Source organism: Homalodisca vitripennis, chromosome X, assembly GCF_021130785.1.
Source record: "Homalodisca vitripennis isolate AUS2020 chromosome X, UT_GWSS_2.1, whole genome shotgun sequence".
Lineage (NCBI taxonomy): Eukaryota > Metazoa > Arthropoda > Insecta > Hemiptera > Cicadellidae > Homalodisca > Homalodisca vitripennis.
This window is the reverse complement of record NC_060215.1, coordinates 61,180,807-61,201,909: the sequence shown is the minus strand read 5'-3', so window position 1 is coordinate 61,201,909 and position 21,103 is coordinate 61,180,807. Positions and strand designations below refer to the sequence as shown.

The 21,103-nt window shown below is 31.1% G+C and overlaps 1 protein-coding gene across 1 annotated transcript in view; it reads left to right on the top strand.

Annotated features, from left to right (window-relative positions):
- Positions 1-12,795: 12,795 nt before the first annotated feature.
- The window catches only part of LOC124369057, a 144,361-nt gene continuing 136,053 nt past the window's right edge, over positions 12,796-21,103 (top strand). Inside the window, exon 1 of the mRNA XM_046826760.1 lies at positions 12,796-12,924. The gene's annotated coding sequence lies outside the window, so the exon portion shown is untranslated. The remainder of the gene's footprint in view (positions 12,925-21,103) is intronic.

Genomic DNA, 21,103 nt, shown 5'->3' with positions numbered 1-21,103 from the left:
CTCATCACCTGTGAGGGTGTAATTGCTATTCTGATTGCATGATCTCATTAAGCAAGATAATTTGCTATAGCTTCTAATCTGTGTGACTGAACATAACACAAGTTCTATCTCATACGTGAAATGACTTTGAAGACAGCCTGCTGAATAATGTTGCATTCTTAGTTTACTCTAAAAACCTCTCAGCACGGCGTACGATACATGCACAGTGTTAGGAGTCGACAAAATCATTCAAAGACACGCTTGTCACATATATGTGAGCACAGCTGTTTTTGCTATAAATGTACCAAAACAATCAGTACTTTATTGTATTGGTTTGTGTTTACGCAATAGGATGAAATGTTGAATGATAATTTAAGAGAAGCCTGGGCCATAGTTCTTACTTTAATTAAGTAGAAGCTGATTGCCAGTTAATTCTAAGACTACAAAATATAAAAGATATACAAATTGTAATTTGAATCTTTTGCCAGTAATCTACAAATTGGGGAGGTTAAACTAGTTTGGAATTAGATTCCACATTAGTTATCCAAACCTAAGAAACCTTTTAGCTGGGACCCATTAGAACGGAAATAGCGGCCTCAATACCATTAGTCCTTACTATCTGTCAGTATTAAGTTTTTCAAGTCAATATAACGTAAAACTTAAGTAGAATAGTTCACCAATTTATTGTTTTATCTCTAATTTACTTGTTCAATATAACTGTAATAACTGTATAATATTGTTAAATATAACCTGTTCAATCAAAATAAATAAATATTATTATATAGCACTTTATATTATTTATATTGATATATTCATATACATTTTTATACACCCAGTATTCATTTATATACTTATTCAGAAATACGCCGAAGGACAATGAAACAAATATATTAACCCATTTAGTGCCTGTATGGTATATAATCATACATTAATATATACATAACATATCATAATTTGTTGTTTGTTAACCTGCAATATATTTTAATTTATAAATTAAAAATGTACAACTTGACAAATCGAAGATTTGTCTTTTCCTTAATAAAATTACCAAACCTTAACTTCAAGTCCTATAATCTTATATATTACTAACAATCTTTTTATCGGGAATTACCGATTTCCGCATATTGTTCGGTCAATTAGTGTAAAAATAACAAATGTTTTAAAGTTATTTATATTAACTAATCAATGTTCTTTAAAACTGAATGTGAAGTGTGTAATTTGACTGAGTCATCTGTAATAATGGAAATATTTTTCTTGCACTTTGTCATATTGTTAGTAAAAATACGTGACAATAGTCTATTATTGAAATAAATAAGCTTTATATGCCAGTCAATTTTAGCAAGCATTTACAGTATATGATTTTACTGACCGATATGATAACTTAAGACAAGTATCATATCGGTGACGAATATCCAAGTATATTTGATAGATTGTGTTCAAATTAAATTCATTGTGTAGAAAATATAATTATAATTAGATTAAAATATACAAACAAAATGAAAAAAATATTTAAAATATCGCAGAAATCTAATGTGCCATGTATGATATATTTCATAAGAATCAATATAACAGATTAAACTTTGCTGATACGACAGATAATTATGATACTATTTAATGTAGAAACTTTCAATTAAATGTACAAACGACACTTACATTAATATCTCAGATTTGTTTCTTGTATTAAAAACAATTGGGTTTGCTAAAAATTTACTGTTTAACATATTTTTATAAGTAAGCCAGAAGTATTACGATATACTTAGATATTAAAAAATATATTTTATTATTAACTTGTTTCCACAAAAAGTAAAATAGGTTAACTTTGAAAAGTTTAGTGAAATATTTATTCAAATTAAAAATGTGATATACTATAAATACAAGGTAATCTTAAAAAGAGCAGATGCTTCTTATGCTCGTTATCCACAATAAACGTTTATAACTAACTGTATAATCTCTTTGTTTGAGTTATGGCTATCGATGATTTCAAAGTCTATAATTAAGTTAGATTACTATTAAAACTATTAAATTTTTCAAATTTTATTTAAATTACATTTAATCAATCAATCAGGCCACAGATATGCCCAAATGAATAAAGCGAGTTTAAACCAATTCATTCGGTCGTGATATTCCATACATACGTTTTTAAATAATCTGTGAGTTATAGAGTATAGACTATCACATTGTTCGGTATTGGACATATCAGATTGGTTCATTGTCACATACAATGTTCACAAGTGTATTTTATTTCATTTACCTTCTGCTGAATTTGAATTTATGGTTGGTTAGGTGCTCCCCCGTTGACACCACCTGCAGTCTGTAGAAGGTGGGCAGACTTCAATTACAGCTCCTGCAGGTGGGAGTACCGCTGCAACCTTTTTATTTCATCGAATTAAATTTCAATCTTTACCGCCTCGTTGTAGGACATTCTGTGCTACAACAGGAGTAGCTGGTACGTAATTCGCTTATCACTCTACCTCGAAGGTAGATTTTATGACCGTAGTGTAGATTGATAGCTATGAGCTGAGGGGCTTTTAAAAACCACGCTGCAAAAAGTTATAATGACTATATAAATTATGCAAATAGATTTTTTAGTGTTTAGCAATTGCTTTTAAGACTATAAATATAAACCAATTGAAATTAGTAGGTAAATTAATTAAACCTTTTATCGTGCTGTCATTAGGGGCCCGGAGGGATTTCATAAATATGGATAGGCTTAGGCTTTACCGGGGGCCCAAAAATTCTCCGTGTAATATTTTAGTACAACTGGACCATTTGTGTTTATATTATTACTAAATACAAATAACACACACAAACGCAGGCGCGCAGACAGATACTATTACATTTTTTTACAATAGTATGGATATAACTTCAAAAACATTAAAAAAACTCAGTTTTTAAACTTTTGGTTCATGTATACTTATAATGAAGAATATAAAACAGTTTTATTTAATATATTTATTTTTTAAGTATATCTAAATTGTATCCACGCTGCTTCTGATATCTTTACAAATGTATAATCCTTTCTAACAAAGAAAAACCAATGCTCAAATAAACTGAGTTAAACAAAACCTGGAGCCGGTAGAATTGGTAACCAATATAGTCTGCAGGTGACATCATAATTATATAAACGTATTTGTAGGAAATGTTTTATATGCAGAAAACAGAGTTTTTACCTCCATATTTATGTATTTACATAAAAATAAATTGTAAATTATGAACCATGGTTTTTTACAGCAAATTCAATTAGCATAAGTAATTTATACGCAAAGAATTTTAACAATTTTATATTTATTCAATATGGCACTACTATTTAGGGCCTTTGGTTTCGCATCTAATATAAAAATATTATGCTATTAAACATAGCTGTTCTTGAGTAAACCTTTTTGAACACAATATTATTTGATGGTGTGATTAACATTGTAAATACTGTGTAGAATAAAAATATAATTCTATTACATTATCTTATAAATTATTATATATTATAAACGTCATATTTTAACGTACAATTTCCTCAATAATAATAATAGGTGGCTTAAAATTTACTTCAAAAGATTAGAATATAATGATAATGTTACACCAGAACCATATAACTACACTATAATCACTTTTACATGTTAAATAACAACTTTGAATTACTTATTTGGGTAAGTTAACAAACATAACTTTATACCTGATTTCATATTAGAGCTTAAATCAATCACTTCTTCAAAATCTTGTTTCAGATATTTGTTTTTACCATAACAACCACATTCAAGCGCCAGACAAAACATTTTGGTGTGATGTGAACCACACAGAGAAGGCGCTTCTCTCAGTGATTATTCATGTCTGTATCGATTTATTTTAATACATAGTAAGCAGGTCCTAAGAATCACAGGTTCATTTTAATCTTACTTTGGGGATAGGAGGTTCTGAGTTCAAGTAAAGAATGTGAGATTACGTATTTACAAAATAAAAGTTATAATTTAAAATTTAAAAAACTTCCTTAGTGTTTTTAGTTGGAAAAATTACGGAATAATATGGTACAAGGAATATAGTATAAAGAACGACACAAACCGGTGGGAAAGATTGGTGGAGGAGTTATAATGGTGGTAGCTGACGCAAGTAGTGGTTTAAACGAATAAGCCGATTTCATGTTTTTGATACTTATAGAAAATATGAGGTAATCTGATTAGGCTTAGTAACACGTAAACGTTTAGGAGAATCCCCTGCATTACATGGATTTTAAAACTAACAATAGTAAATAAACATTAAATGTACGTATAAACAAACCGAAAACTACTAAATGTATCCTATTAAAACTATAAAATCCTGTATTCTAAAATATATTAAGATCTTAGAGTATTACAGATTTCATATAGTTTCGGCTAACGTGCAGTGTTCTTGGTGGTAGAGTTTTCTATCGTCCAGTTTCTTGAGTATAATTTTTATAGGATAACATATTAAGTATTTGCACAATAGGAGCATTGCGTTACAAACTTTTGAATTTTTTCATAACAATTGTTAGTTTCTCGAATATATTCTAAATTTGACACGTAGAACTCCTGTTTCAATTTAATAACCTTATTTAACCCCCCACTAGAGAATGTTTCATTTCAAAAAATCCTCTTTCTATACGTCTTTACTAGATGTGAATATTAATGCTTGATATTAATCGGCTTTATAGTTAAAGGCCGATTAAGAAGGCAAAAGAACTAACAAAAAATATTTAAAAAATACAACTAGTTTTTAATAAAAAATACAACTCTTCGAAACGCTATAAACATTTTGAATAAGTTGTATTATTTAAAGGTAATAACAGAAATAATGTATTGTTTCTCACTTTTATATATGTATGTATGTGTGTTGCATGTTTGTAAATAAGTGTTTAATTTAGTGTTATAACGTAATTATAGGTGAAAATGTATTGTCATTGTCGCATCAGGTGCACATTTTGGTGTACTAGATGTTTAGATACGATTTATAAGCACGGTGAAACAACATAGTTTTCTACATATAATGGAGCTTACCTGTTAAAAAATATGAATATTGAATTTAGCTCCAGTTCACTTCCCTCGCAGTGCAGCTACAAAATATGATCTATTCGCTGATTTCGAAACGATTTAATGAGAATTTTGAGCTTCTTCGACGTTTTAGGATCTCTTCAGACGGACAAGATTTCAGATATCAAGTCTGTGACAGCGTCAGATCCCAGACGCTGCGCTGAGAGTAAGGTAAATTGGAGCTAAACACACAGACATATTGAATCGTCCCTTCCCGACATAGCTACGTTATGTCTAAATATTACAAGCTACGTGTTTTGGGAAAATGGCTCCAATTCACACAAACATTTTGAGGGTATGAATAGTTAAAAAAAAATACAACTCTACGAAACGCAATCAAGAGCAAGTACTTTTAATTTAAATAAAACCTCCCATAGAGAAATTCATTGGGCGATATTAGATACAAGAAACGGAGAGGAAGAATTATGACTATTTCCTTTCTTCACAAATACAAATAACAAAGAATATAATTTGCTAAAAATCTTTTATGGACCTACACAAGATGAAACATTGGACAAATGTAGTACATGATATATCAGTTTGATCCCTAATGCTATATTTCGTAGTCTAGGAATAACCGTGTGATTAATATTTAAATGTGTCTCCTATAACTATAAATACCTATAACCCCTTACAGGAAGAATATTTCTAAATAAAAGTAAAATAGTTGCATGTATTGCTAAACCATGATTTTAGTTAGGATTATCAACATCTTTTGATAATTAATAAAATATAATTTACGAGAATTTAAAAGTTGTTACAGACCCATATAGGTATAAATTGAACGTTTTTGGGCACAAGGTCTTTTACGTTTAACTTGCATATGCAAAAATATTTTAATACAATACAACTTTCAATTGATTAAGCATAGTTAAACAATATTTCAAAATTATGTTGAGTAATAATTGATAGGTATCCCCAACAGAGTAATCGATTCTCACAGATCCACGTTACACGTTCAACGGAAAACTGCGAGACATACGATACTCAAATAGGCATAAAGACCTAGTAATGAAATAAATTTGATTTTCGATCCACTAACCATAAACCAGTAATATGGAAAAATCTTAAATGTTGTCATCGTAATATATGTGGGGCCGCTCGTTTTTCAAAAGATCGAAACCCGTTCAAATCAGTTCGTCCAAACGATTCGTAAGGTGCATGAAAATGTGTTTCACGACCGCTATGGAAACGAAAATATACAATAAATGTAAATACAAATTGGGTGGTAACTGACGTGTTCCTAGAATTATGCATGTGAAAAGCTGACTTATTTTAGAGAACAAATAAGCAGGGCAAAGTTGTGTGTCGCCCTTTTGACATTAACATTGATAAATTTAATTTTTGGTTAGTATACTTTCATAGAAATGCATATATTTAATTGTGAGTTTTACTCCTGGTTGTTCTTGCAGAGGTGATTAAACGGCAATTAAGGTGAAATCAAAAGTTACGTAAAACACCGTTCTCATATAATTTTATTCTAAGACAATGGACATATCCCTGGCTAACGGAGAGGGTTTCTAGACATCTTTCTGTTAAGCATGGACATTAAAGATTTAAAATATTTAATCTATGTCGGTCTGTTGGTTCTGGTAAATGAGTATGGCTTGAGACACTGAAAGAAAAAGATGTCAACGCGTTCTAAATTCATATTCCGGTTTCCCCATGCCGTAACAGTTCAATGCAAACCTGGTACTCTAAACACGTACTTTGATTTGTGAAAGAACGTGTATAGAATTCATATTTTAAATACTGCATATATATATAGAATATTTGATCATTGATTTAGTACCTCTTATTACAATTGAATTATAATAACTATTTATGTCCTAAGTAAAAAATAAAATAGACATCCTATTTAAAACTCTTATTTCTTTTTCAATATTAAAGAAATTAATACGGTTATCTTGTATGGATACTGATATTCAATTAAAGCTTTACTATCTGTCATATTTAAGGTTTCATCCGACATAATAATACACGCCCTGTATTTTAAAATGTATAGAACCTAATGCATTGCATAAATTAAAAATTACTAAATAAAAGTAACCTCAAAGAATAAAAACTCATCTTACAAAATCGAACATTGTTTTAAGGATATCGCTAAAAGTATTATTAATTGATGCTCATTCATTAAATTATTGAAAAAAAACTAACACGAATTCCTAAGGAAAACTTATCGATTCTAACAATGTGTCATACTTTTTCAGCACTATTAATACTAGCACTGGTCTAATGAAAATACGAGTATAACTTCTAGTAATAATAGGGCCCAGACAGAGAACTTCTTCACTGCAAGTTACCACTGTCTGACTGTAAGAACTGTGACGAGTTGATGGCCTTGATTTACTCACATTTCAGTGACAATCACACGGAAGGAAGATTTATGCTCCAGTGTGGTCTCTGGTCTCTTTACTTGAAGAAAATAAACAATGAATGAGTCAAGATTCTTTAATGTAACCCAATCATTTACTTTCAAAATTGTACTTTGTATTGAACACGAAAACTTGAATAATTTTGAAATCAGATATTTTATTTTAAATAACTTAAAAACTGTCACTCTAAAACACCCATACTGATTTGAAATTTAAAACTAAACATCATAAACTACTGAAAATATGTAAAATGTATATTATGGAAACTAATTTTGATATTTTAAGACGAGACGCAGCAATGGAAATCACACCCTGTCAGTTAGGATACCCTACACCCTTACTTTCACCTATGAAGTGTCACACCGCTTTGGTAACGCGTGTCAACACTAATTTTATTTTGCATCACACGACTGTTGTTCTTTTACTGTAAAGTTGTTTTATGTAATTAAAACAATGCATTATTTGTTTATGCAGTACCCACTTTACCTCTCGGTAAACTCACTTGAGTGGTGGTTGGGACATTTATGTAATTCAAAGTAGTCATAAAATGAGTTACAGTAATAGCAAGTAAAATGAAATAATAACAGGATTGTTATTCTTAAAAGTTATACTTTCTGTTCGATCAGTAAGTTAACACTACTACTCAAACAAATGTGGTATAGTTTATAACGATTAAGTTGTATTACCTTTAATCTCATCTGGCAGTTGATTAATCGATATCTAACACAAGAGTAAACAAGATCGATCACAGAATCCGTAACTCTGCAAGGCCGATTCCAACTCAATTTAGAATACAGATCGGCATTGAGTGGTTGATCGAGTGAAACGAGAGAATCCTGTTACTTAAGGAAATCAAGTTTACTTGTGATCGTGCGCGCGCGTGTGATTGTGTACTTGCACTTTGATTACGCAACTTCGATTAAACATGTTAATGAGTAAATCTTAATGTTGAGACAACTTATTCCGGTACCTCTCTAACTCTAAAATATAATTTTATTTATACATGAAACTTTCCCCTGCACCTCACATGTGTATAGAAAGATGTTTACACACGTTAAAGGTAAATAGCTCTGTACATACAATTTGAAAGATTGACAGCGTGATGTATTAAATTTCCTACGGGCCATAGACAATAAACTAGTTTGATGGGTTGTACTTGACATTGGACATTGAGTAGTAACTGGTCCATGTGTCGTGTTTGGTAAAATGGTACAATGTATTTTTGGAAATCTCAAGTTTTACACAATACCAAAATCTTGTAATCCCGCTGGTGAATAAATTCCTCTAAGTATTTACAATGAACACCAAACCAAGGCTCACTGCCTTATATAAACTCGTTTCTTTACCAGGTGCAGCTTGTTGGTAGAGTTGCCGAGCACAAATAGGTATCTGATAACGTCATTGAAGGACATCTTATACAAGTTGTAACAGTCAAGTCAAGTACAAGTTATATAAGTCTTAAGATAGGGAATTATGGAACACACACACACACACACACACACACACACACACACACACACACACACACACACACACACACACACACACACACACACACATACACACACACACATATATAAAGATAGATAATTTCTTTTTGGATGCAAAGTCTCTATATACTCCAAAACCAGGGATCTTGATATATTTATAAAAAATAATAAAGAATTGAAAAACATTTATATTTATGTGTTTCTTACTACTAAATTTCTTTAGGTTAGGAACTTCTGTGAATGGGACAAGAGGACGCCTATTTTACCATATATTTAGTAATGTAGTGGAAAATAATTAATAACCAAACAATAGATAACCAGTTTTCAATAAAAAAATAAATCCAATAAAAAACAATGGCATTAACTTACAGGTATGATGAGAGCAATGTAATTAAAAGTTATGATTTCGAATGATGGCCCTTGACGGACAATAATAGAATGATTATGGTCTCGTGAGTGTAGGCCTGGTATTAATTTCAGTAATAAGTACAAAAAGTACATTGCACATAAACACAACTTTATTATGTCCTAATCTCGACTGAAATATTATTTTCTGAGTTATTACTAGGTAACGTAAACTGCGTCTGAGGGTGCGAGCCCTATGTGCTGTGAGAAATAATTTCCAATTAGATGATTAAAATACATATCTCTCTTGAAGAACAGGCTATGTTTTTTTTTAATATTTGATTTTAATTCTGTAGCAAGGAATAATAAGGTCACGGCAGGAATATAATTTGAACAAATTTAAGGCGGTAAACTTATTAAGTTAAAGTACTATAAACCTAGTTAAACATTATATTCAACTAGATAACGTTAACTTATAATATATATATATTTACCTCAATATATATCTATATATTATATATATATATATATATATATATATATATATATATATATATATATTCTTATTGTTTAAAATAAAGTAGAGTTCAAATAAGCAATAGAACTAGATTTTGAATTAATTTTTTAAGTTTATTTCTGGAAAAAACATATATACTTGGCCAGGATACTGAGACTGACACATAAGTACACAGGGTAGGTGTAAACAAAGGCCTCTTACAGCAATGCGTGATTAGAAGTATTGTGCAGCGTAGGCCATCGTGATTGCGGGGCTGAAGGACTCAATTCATGTTTATTTGTCCTACAGTTCATGTTAGAAGTGAAAAAAATCCTCGTCTGTAACGAATTCATAGTTGCATACTAATAGAAGTATATTATATGACATTTATAATTATGAATACCAGAAACTCCATTTAAATAACTAAATGAAATATTTTTTTATTTGTCGAAGCAGAGTTAGGGCTGTTTTACTTCTCTCTTCTACTCATCCGAAAATAATAAATTAAAAATAGAGGATAGCTTCCTGCCGTCTGTTGCAAATCTTCCACTTCCTTGAACATTTATTTAGAGCTATCCAAAGGAAAACTGTTACAAAATTGTTAATGGTTCGATTACAAAAATAAATTTACAAGTTAAAAACTATTTACTAACTTCCTAATAAGTGCCTAAAAATTACTTTTTATGTCACAAATGGTTTTTTGCCTTCTTAAGAAGGCTGTTGAGTGAGAGTTAGAGAAAAATCTTAATTCCAAACAACCCATTTATTAAGTGATATTATACACATTAAAGTTAGAACCTAGGAAAGAATGGCACCATTTGAATTATTTTAAAGTTATTAACTAAATAGTTCCCATAGTTGATCATAAATCCTGCTCAAAAATACTGCAGTTTAATAAGAAAACGTGATGTACCAGAAATGGAACTCCCTCAAAACAGTAGAGTTTTACTTTAGATATATCACTCTAAAAAGTAGTAACTGTAACCTTTGGTGACCATATCGATCAGCAGGATCATTAGTTTTAATATATTCTCACTTGTCTTACATCATCTTCTTTGATCATGCTGTTGCCATGTTAACGGTATTCAAATATCATTTGATAATTAAATTATACTACTATAATATACTACTATATAACTTAAATATTGAGAATTACTCTTGTATTAATTATAAAAATTGTGAAATATTATCGCCGATCTTGCAAAACTGAAGTTAAATATAACTTACAAAGCACGGTTTGCTTATGGCAGCATTAGAACAATACTTTATGGGTATAGCAATGTGCCATTTTTGCGCTAAAAACCCATTTGTTCCCATAAACAGTGTCTGTCACCTTATGTTTGGTTGCTTCGTGAACCAGATCGTTTCACGATCGTGCTCGTATTTCATGTAGCTTAATTTTAGGTTGGCTTATTGTTTTGTTGGTTTTTGGTTGGGGTTATAGGTATGACTTTTCGTATTAGACTTGGCTGGATGTATCTTGGTATTGCTGTAATTTGAATCATCAAACAACACCGAGTATCTCAGAGAAGAACGCATAGAATAGTCAACCAGATTGAAGAGATAAACGTAAGGAGAATATTTAACCAAACAAGGTATCCTGAGTCAATCAAAACCAGTGCACACCATATCACATTATTTTAGAATACAATAGAACCTGTTGAGAAAGACTGCAGTACTACAAGTATACTTCAATATGTAGTTTACAGTTCAAATTAATGTCTAAGTAGCTTTAAAATGAAATTATGTTATAGATTGTACGCTATTTTCAATTTCAAATGTACTATTTTGCATAACTTAAAGGTTGAGAGGGCTAAGTAAAGTCACTTGAGAATGTAAAACCTATAGATTTACAGTTGGGAGCGATCAAATATTCTGAGAAAGGAATTGAAAAATACAGAGTTCGAGATAAAAGTACTCAGTCAAACCTTTCTGAGTACACTAAGTGAGTGCATCACTAAGGCGCATCGTAATGATCAGCTAATGGAAATACAGTAAAGCCTTTTTAGAAACATTTGTAAAACAGCAGAAGATTGAGTAACGTGTTGAATTTGATATGCTAAATTAATGGTGATAGCTGACATGTTCCTTAATAATAGGAAACAAATGTAAAACAATTAGTATTATGTTATTTACATTTTTGAGGCGTATACAATGTTATAGTGCCTGTTAGAAAGTAGTAAAACCTGCTTTGAACTTACGGTATTAAGCAAACAACGAATTTGTTGAAGTAAAAACATGGTTTTTATTAGGACATTACGTAATTATTGTAGTGCTTAATTTACCAAATATCGTAGCATACTTAGCAAAAGGTGTTGGCTACTTTATATCTCGTAAAACTAACATATTCACTCTATAACGCGATATAAGATTGTCATGAAACCTTCAGTTGTTGAACGAGATAAACAGAACTCGCAGCCCTAGCCATCTCACGAAACTTAGTTGTTGAGTTACGGTGGGAGCGATGTTACTGCACCATTTCAACTTTATCTACTTCCGTCTATCAATAATTTATTTTACTGTATGGTATTTACTTTGTCCTCTACGTTTCTGACAATAACGCAGTTTTAATCGAGTTCTTTCACGACGCGTCATTATCAGTTACAATGTAGTTAATGCACATACAACATTTCCTAGCGCTACAATTCTGATTTTCCTGAGCCAAATATTAAAATAATGAGTTGGAATCCGTAAAAAAAAGCTTTTTTTAAATATTATACATATTTATAATTTGTATATAAATCATGTATATCATGTATTCCTCAATAACACAAAGCTCAAGTAAAATTACGATTTTTTATAGTTTTCTCTAATTAAAATAGTTTATTAAATTATGGAAACATTATTTTTATTGTATTACACTAATACTGTTCAATATAAAATAAGCTGTGCCGTACCAGTAGAATTTTTTGCTTTCCTTGTTTTGACATTTTTTCAAAATTGTATTCCTAATAAATAAAATAACGTTAGTGGTTTCTACCCGTAGAATAGATTAGGCCTTTCTAGCAATCCCTGGATTAGGTGTACAATGATGCTGTTTAAATTGTAACACTCAGTATTTATTTTACAGAAACACACAATCAGGAGCAGTTATGTAACAGTTAACGAACGTTTAGTGAAACGGTATAACAGTGAACAATGACCGATTACCCCCACGATGATCATCTTACCTCGCTCTTCGACCTGTCTTTCTCTTTCTTAAGGTATTCTTCCACCTCTCTTCTAATCTTTCCTAGTTTTATGTTCAGTAGCTGATCTGTCTGCATGTAGTAGATTTTATTTGTTTTTTTTTAAAAATAACTAGTTAACTATGTTTTGGTTTCTGTAAGCTTTCACTGTTAGATCCCATTATTAATTTGTACTTTATTTATTATTTAATTTATTTAACCGTTGCTCAGTTAGTTGTAATTGATTTTTAGTTCTTTATATGGTTACTAAATTACTTTTAAGACTCTTCATGATAGAAGTGTCTCATTTAAACTAGAAGACTATATAGAAACTTATAGTATAACAACAGCAAATACAGGAATATGTATACAGGTAGGGACAACCCTCCTTGTTACGATAAACTCATATGGTGGGTCGAATGTCAGACACAATGTTAATTTCAAGATTGTGATGCCATTAAAAAGGTCACAGAATATCATTAGCTAACTAGTATAAGAGGTGGTCATGCAATGTGCCTTTTATATTCGCAATATGTTTTCATTTAAGTGATAAGCAAACATATGTTTACAGTAATATAATTAAACACATTATTATTTAACTGGCATATGCAAGATTCATATATGATTTTATAATTTGGATCATTGAAACTTGTAAATACATAAGACTTGCTATTTTCTGAGGAAACGTTTTGGTATACAATACGAAAAATTATATTTCATTTAATTAGCTTAAGAGATAGTTTAAAAACTGGTATGATACAACCACATTCCTGAGCTATTGTTTGAAAATGAAAACAATCCGTTTGACTTTATTATTAGGTCAGTTGTGGGATAAAGACTACGCTAGAATAGACATTCCTATTTTAAATTCTTTGATGTATATTCTAATAGTTTGATAAACAATTATCTACGAATATAAATGTTCTTCATAATAAGTGCCCATACTGATGAGAATTGTCGTATCAACAAACATTGAAGTAGGCAACCAAACTAAATTCAAATTACATATACGAGTGTATTATTTTAAGACGTAAAATGTACAGTGAAACAAAAGCTAAGTACACATACTTTTTCAGCCATTACGCAGCGCTGAATCCATCGTTGTTATGAACTAATTTTATTTATTTGTGCTTACTTTTTTATTTTGAAATTGTACTCATTCAGATATACTGTTACCCAGTGCATTGTCATAAAGTAAACAATTGGTATTATTTGGGACTCTGCTGAATTGTCAGTTTAAGTAATTTGTGACCGCTGATCATCTTTTGGAACTGTAGCCTACTCAATCAAGTAGTCAGTCACATAGCGTGTCACCATGTAATAAGAAACTAGTCTCTTTTGGGTTAAATCCTACTGCATTTTCAGTTTAAAACTGTATTAATCAAATGATGAAAGAATACGTTGGAATTAATTTTTAGTAGAAAATACAAGTAAAGTATAACATGTATATAAAAACCTAATTCTACAATTAGAGGAAACTTAATAAAAGATACGAATGAGAAACCTCTATAAAACTTCGAGTCTACTCAGTTAGATTATACTTGGTAAGGCGAGAACATTTATCAGGTGTGAAATCTCAAAGGGTGTTCATCAGTGGCACAGTATTGAGGGAGGTCAGTTGGACCGGGCACGGGGGTTCAGTAGTCAGTAGAAATTATCGACTCGGCTCCTGAAACGTATATCTGTAACAGCCCACGTATTTTTATATTTTATATGTGAAGAATAGTTAACAAATTTATAGGCTGTTGTGGTAAACGCATATGTTTCTGTTGAATACAAAATAATTTCGGTGTCGGATACTGCTTTCGTAATAGTAAAATTGACGTTCTAACGTGTTCTGCCTATCTTGTGTGATTATTATGAAAAAATAAGGCAACTATCAAGTGTTTTCAAATAAGAATTTATATTAGTATTTTGTTAAGTTGGCATAAATTTGTTTCAACTATACATTTTATGAGAGATAATATTTCGATCAAATTACGTTTTCTTAAGTGCAAGATTATTTAAGGATTTTATTTTGTTAAAACTTTTGGCCACGATTTGCCTTTTATAACACAAAATGTCATCAGCAAATAAAAATATGCATACTGTGCAATTTTAATTAGGTTGTATTAATGACGTAAATTAGAAATAGAATTGGGCCAAGAGTATTACATTCAACCACAAAGTGTTTCCCGAGGACCTCTGTTCACCCCTCTGGTGACACACGGTGATCTATCAGTGAGATTGCTCTGACAGCGTGCAAGCTTCCTAATTACCGAAGTTTTGTCAACAGGAGTTGCTGGAACCATCACAGTGAAAGGTGATTTTTATAATTTCTATGTTTGTTAAGATTAAGTAAATGCATTAAAAAAATCTCACATTAATCTGTTGAGACATACTCATGTTTTACCTAATTAAAAAAAATGCAAAGGTGACTTTTAACGCCTATCTAACTCAATGTTAACTATATGCCATTTATCTCAGGAACTATATGACATATAGCCATATTTTTTTCTCCTTGTAGGTTATGTCTTATTTGAGTATACTCCAGAAGTTGTTTCAAAATTATATACCTAAATATTTTTAACTTTCTTTTAATAAAAACACCTTTTTACAACTAAATTTTTTTTAAGGGTATAATGTAACATTTTATGAAAACCTCCTGGTATATACTAAGTAATAGGGTCATACAAACACCATAAAAATTTAAAGTTTATATCTCAATAACTGTCTGAGAAAATAGGCTTAAACTAAAAAAAAGCAAAGTTTCGGGAAACTCAATAAACTGGTAGGTCTACCCTACCTGTAGATGTCTTGCTGTGTTGAGATCAACTGACTTCAATAATGTCCTGCTGTGTATGAAGGGTTGTCAGGATCCTCTTCTTCTTCAAATTGATCTTCTAATCTCTTCCTTTTTAGTGCTCTGGAGTATCTTAGTTTCTTCTGTAGGTTTTGCGCTTTTTTTCTGCCTCTCGTAGTCGCGACGCTTCAAGTAATTTCATAGCCTTCACAAGATTTGTACCCGGCCAGAATCCCAAGTTTTCAACTATTTCCACTTTGCTCTTGAAACCATCGTTGAAAGCACATACAGCAGAGTAGTATACTCCATACTTGAGAGTTACAAGTATGGAGCAACGTCACAAATACTCGCTTCGGAATTATGGACCATACTGTGTTGTTGAATGACTCATTGGGGTTTTGAGTCTTCCCCTTACAACATTTTTCAAGAAGTTTTGAGTCAGAAAGATCTTTAAAAATACTCTTTATTTCCTCCATCACAACTGAAGGTAGGTGGAAATGCTTACTATGGTTATAGGGTTCTTTATATTATGTATATGAAAAGACAGATGGCTTAAAATGTTGCGGGTGGCGTCCTAAATCTGTGTGCAAGCGTTCAGCATTTATGTTTTTTGATTTAGTTATACCTAATTATACACCAAAAAGAGTTATATATTTGTAAAGTGGAGAAACTAAACAATAACTTACAATAATAAAGAAGAATTCTCATTTTCATAAAAATTTTGGTTGAAAGTCCCCTTAAGATTATTTCAGTAGTTTCGTCGAGCAAACCGTCATTTAATAATGAATAAAAATGGTTTTATATTTTTTAGTGTAATTTTGTATTTTCATATACTGTGTCACTGTATAACTTAAATACAGATATTTTTAGAGCTTGCCTCTTAGAAATTCTTAAGAAATGTTTTTTGGTGGCTGGATACAAAAACCGAGCGACTTGCTCTACTAAAAAATCACTAAAGGTATCTTTGCAACTCTTATTTTAACTTGAAGGGAGTGTTAAAATCCATGATTTAACCAATCATTTAGAAATAAATTCCAATTGAAAAAATTACATTTATTCAAAATAGCTTTAACATTTTGCAAAATGTCCTAAATCGTACCACATAAAAAAGTATTCACTGGGTCAAAGTTTAAAGTGCCAAAAATAAGAAACACGTGTAATCAAGTCAATATCATAATTGGTTTCTGAGAAAAAGATTAATTTTCACAAACTAAAATGGGCAAGATAGGGCATTCCATCCCCCTTAAGCGTTTCTGGCACAGAATGAGAGGGTTTTTATATTTTGGAAAAACTACTTCAATACGAAATACTTTTATTTATGTCTTTATTGATGTCACACAAAGTTTGTGACATTTTAAACAATACTAAAATCATACTGTTCCTGATATAGAGTATTATTTTCTTGATGACAAGTAGACAATTTTGTTATTTGCCTATGTGTACTTTGAATAACGTACTTGATATGTAAATTGCGCAGAAATTGATTTGACCTTCAAACTAATTTATATTATGAAGGGGGATCAATTCTGCTTATTACATTTAATCGGATAACACGTTGTAAAATAATAAGCTGATTTAATGATGTTTAAATATAAAAACGAATACTTTACTATAAAAATAAAGACTTATTGCAGACCCACGCCGTAGTTCGGCTAAATGCCATATGATGTTTATGCCTGTCACAATACTTAATATAAAATCATATTTCTGTTATCGTCCAAACTCCTTTGCACTGGATGACTTCCTGCATTTATAAAAATTTGCCAAAGCTCATTTGGGAGAGCAAAAATAATTAAAACCATCACCTGTCTATTTTAATAAATTAGACTTCGTATTAGAATATACTGATAGAAATCTATTGATGGGTAATGATTATAGTTTTTACCTCTAATTAAGTCTCATTAATAATTCCTCAAATTATTAAATATTACCATTTTACAATATATTTTATGTCTACAATAATGCTCTTTCGTTTTTGCGCAACAACGTAAAACAGTTTGTATATTTCAGAATGTATGTATATATTAAGGTCTTCATTGTCCACACGATCGCCCAATTAGAGCAGTGATAGAATACCTGCTTTATTCTGCTTGCGGATGGCGTTAACTAGCGCTGCTAAAATCTAAGCATATTAGTTAAGTTAATGGTCAATTAACGGATACACAGTGTCATTAATATAGTTATGATACTAATAGAAGATAAATGTAATTACAGGCATTAACATCAACTGAAGTTATTGATTGATCATACGTAGTAAAACATTTTGGAACATGATTTTGGGTATAACTCTGTTTTTATCTTATAAATTAAAGATTTCTGTTAAATATGCATGCTACAACTAAGATCTAGCTGCAGTACTTTTATCTCATAAATCTGATTTCCATCCCATATAAATAAAAACTATTGTCCCTAATAAATGTAATAAACTTTATCCATTTTTGCAGTTTGCATATTTGTTAAATTATAAATAGAATCTTATAAAAGTACAATAATGCAAACTTAAGTAGTAAAAAACACAAATATATTTAATTTATCTTACAGTTAAAGTTTTTCTGTTACAGATTAATTGTGTGAATTATAAATCGCTTATAGTGAAAAAAGTCATGTTTATGTGAGGACTCGTAAAAATTTGTGGGTAAATTGCTATGCAACCAAATCACGTTATGTAATTAGTAATTCAATTAAATTTATACAAAATAACACAAACTGAGAGGTTATTTTTATTTAACATAAATTCTGTTTTTTAACATAATAAGTACAAACAAAAATTTGCTGATGACATGGTGTTCTTTTCATCACCCAATTCCCATGCATGCACAGTTTGGTAAATATCTTTATCGTAGAACTAACTGGTTTTATTAAACAAAATATTCCTAAAAATGTGAAAATCAGAAAGCGTAGTCTTCTCGTAACCGTCTTTACCTTCCTTTAGTTTTTTATCTCAATAGCCATTATGTCAGCGCTCCTTCTGTAGTCAAATGCTTTGAAATTAAGATATAGAACAACATAAAACTAAGTATTCAGATAGATAATATATTTAAAATACTTAACTCATCAATTTATGCCATCCAATTTCTATTTTATTTAAGTTCCAAAAAAACTGTATTGCTTGCATTATCAAGCTTAAGTTGAGCTAGGAAAAGTTTAAATTTATAACGCAAGTTAACTTCAAAAGTGTTTTTTCTCCTAAAGAGAGCGTTAAGGTTCGTCTTGAACCTGTAACAGAGTGAGAGGTAAGGGGACATTTTCGGACAGATGGAATTTTAACATTAGCTTTGATTTATCAAGTTGTATTTTACATCTCTCTCTCTCTCTCTCTCTCTCTCTCTCTCTCTCTCTCTCTCTCTCTCTCTCCCCCCCCTCTCTGTCTCCCTCTGTCACCCCCCTCTCTCACTATATATATATATATATATATATATATATATATATCCGAATGGCAATTTTTCTCAAGGATAAAATTTGTACTACAATATTCTTTTCTGCGTCGGATTCTAGGAATAGCTTCTTATATTTTGATGAACTTTGCTGAGGCTGCATGATTTGTTTGTCTACGCCATATAAGCCTACAACATATCCTAATGTATTTCAATATACAATATTTGAATATTATCTGTTTAATCGAGGAGAGGATTAATTTTACACCAAATACAAAATACGCACATTTTAAGTTATGTTAAAAAAAAACGTTATCAAGAAATAAAAAAAGTTTAAAATTTTTAGATTCACTAGAGATTATATTACATTTACTTTTAAATTTTAGTTTATCAATTTTTAAATCGGTTAAATGATAATGGAAGAGTTTTAGTACTAAGAGCAACCAGGTAGTTTAAATATCAGTAAGAATGTCCTTTGTGATGTGTACGAAGGTTATGTGCTTATAATACTAGAGTACATAGCTTTTACCAATTACATTTCGAGTAAGAATTTATGTATGAATGAAATTGCTAGTTTATTTAAAACAATGTTTATATATCAGAGACCTTTCAATACATGTTCTCCAAAACTTTACTACGGTTTTATATACGAATAAATAATTGTAAAGAAAAATAAAATAATAGTACGCTACACATAGTAAATATAGTGCTTTTTATCTGCGTGATAAGAATCAGCCCTACATCTGCACTTGAGTCAAAGACAGTAAGTTATCAATTTCTTATATCACTAAAAGGTGGTAAATATCCAAAAAAATTCCTGTTCAAAAACAAACATTTTACAAATAGTTTATGAATTGCTTGCCAATTACTGTTCCAATTTTAGTGATAGTGAATAGAAAGCAGATTAACGTAATTAATACATTTGAATATTGAACAAAGAAATGAGACGCAACCATGAAAAGTAAGACACACCGGTGTCAGCCTACTGTTCCTATTCAGATAGTAAACGGTACAGAATCGCAGCAAATAACGCTTAACAAATTCTGGTCACTCCCAATCTGCTTGTATTACTCTCACCTTCACCTTTAACCCTTTTTCAACGCTCCTGGCGGTGACCTGATACCGCTTACTGCAGTCGCGTCCGGGATAGGGGCACTCTAACGTGATTGTGGTCGAAGCGACCAGCACAGTTGGGTTGATGAATATTTTCTTGTTGTAGAATCCAACATGATGACTATCTTCACTTGCTGCATTCTTCGGGAAGGTACCGGGAAGGATAGAGCCTTCTAGTGGAGTGTTAGCTGTTCACTGATGAATACAAGACTTACGGGCAGTCCATCTGTCCCGCCGCTTTTGGGATGAGATAAAGCCAAGAATGTCGAGGGGTTTGCTCTTATTTTTGCAGGAGCTATAACCTTTTAAAGTCTAACCGATAGGATAAGGTAAATTCGGGATTTAACCTAATACAATTTGAACCGTGTGACCCGTCACCGTTAGATTAATAATACAAAATTAATCATTATGGCGTCTAGTATGTGTTGTCTGTAGGTGGGGACGCATCTTGAAATCCATGAGTTGCGGCCCTTGCAAATAAGTCTAACCGGCAGTCTTTACGGGCCATAATTCCTATACAATTTAAGATATTTGAAATAGATTTCATATATGTTGTCCTGAGAATAGGTCAGTTCAAATTATGTGCCATATGACATCCTTCGTATTTATAAATCCCTACCTAAATCCAATATGGCGAATTTCAAAATGGCCGTCGCTATCACCATAGCTTCTAAACGTTCCGCTCCCCATTAGAGACACCTCACACAAGATTTTGATTCTTTCCACCCTTCGACTATTATAGGTGTGTATTCATAAATTTTGCCTAACCCTGTACTGAGTCTTCACTCAACCTCCGTACAGTTTACTTATTCTCCTACCAGCCAACTACATCCGATTAGTATATTAAAAATCTAGAATTAAAACTCTATAACCTCAAAAAGGCGTAGAACGAAGATGATTGGGTCTTGAAATAAGTCAACTGTGAGAATTGGTCATCTGTTCAGAG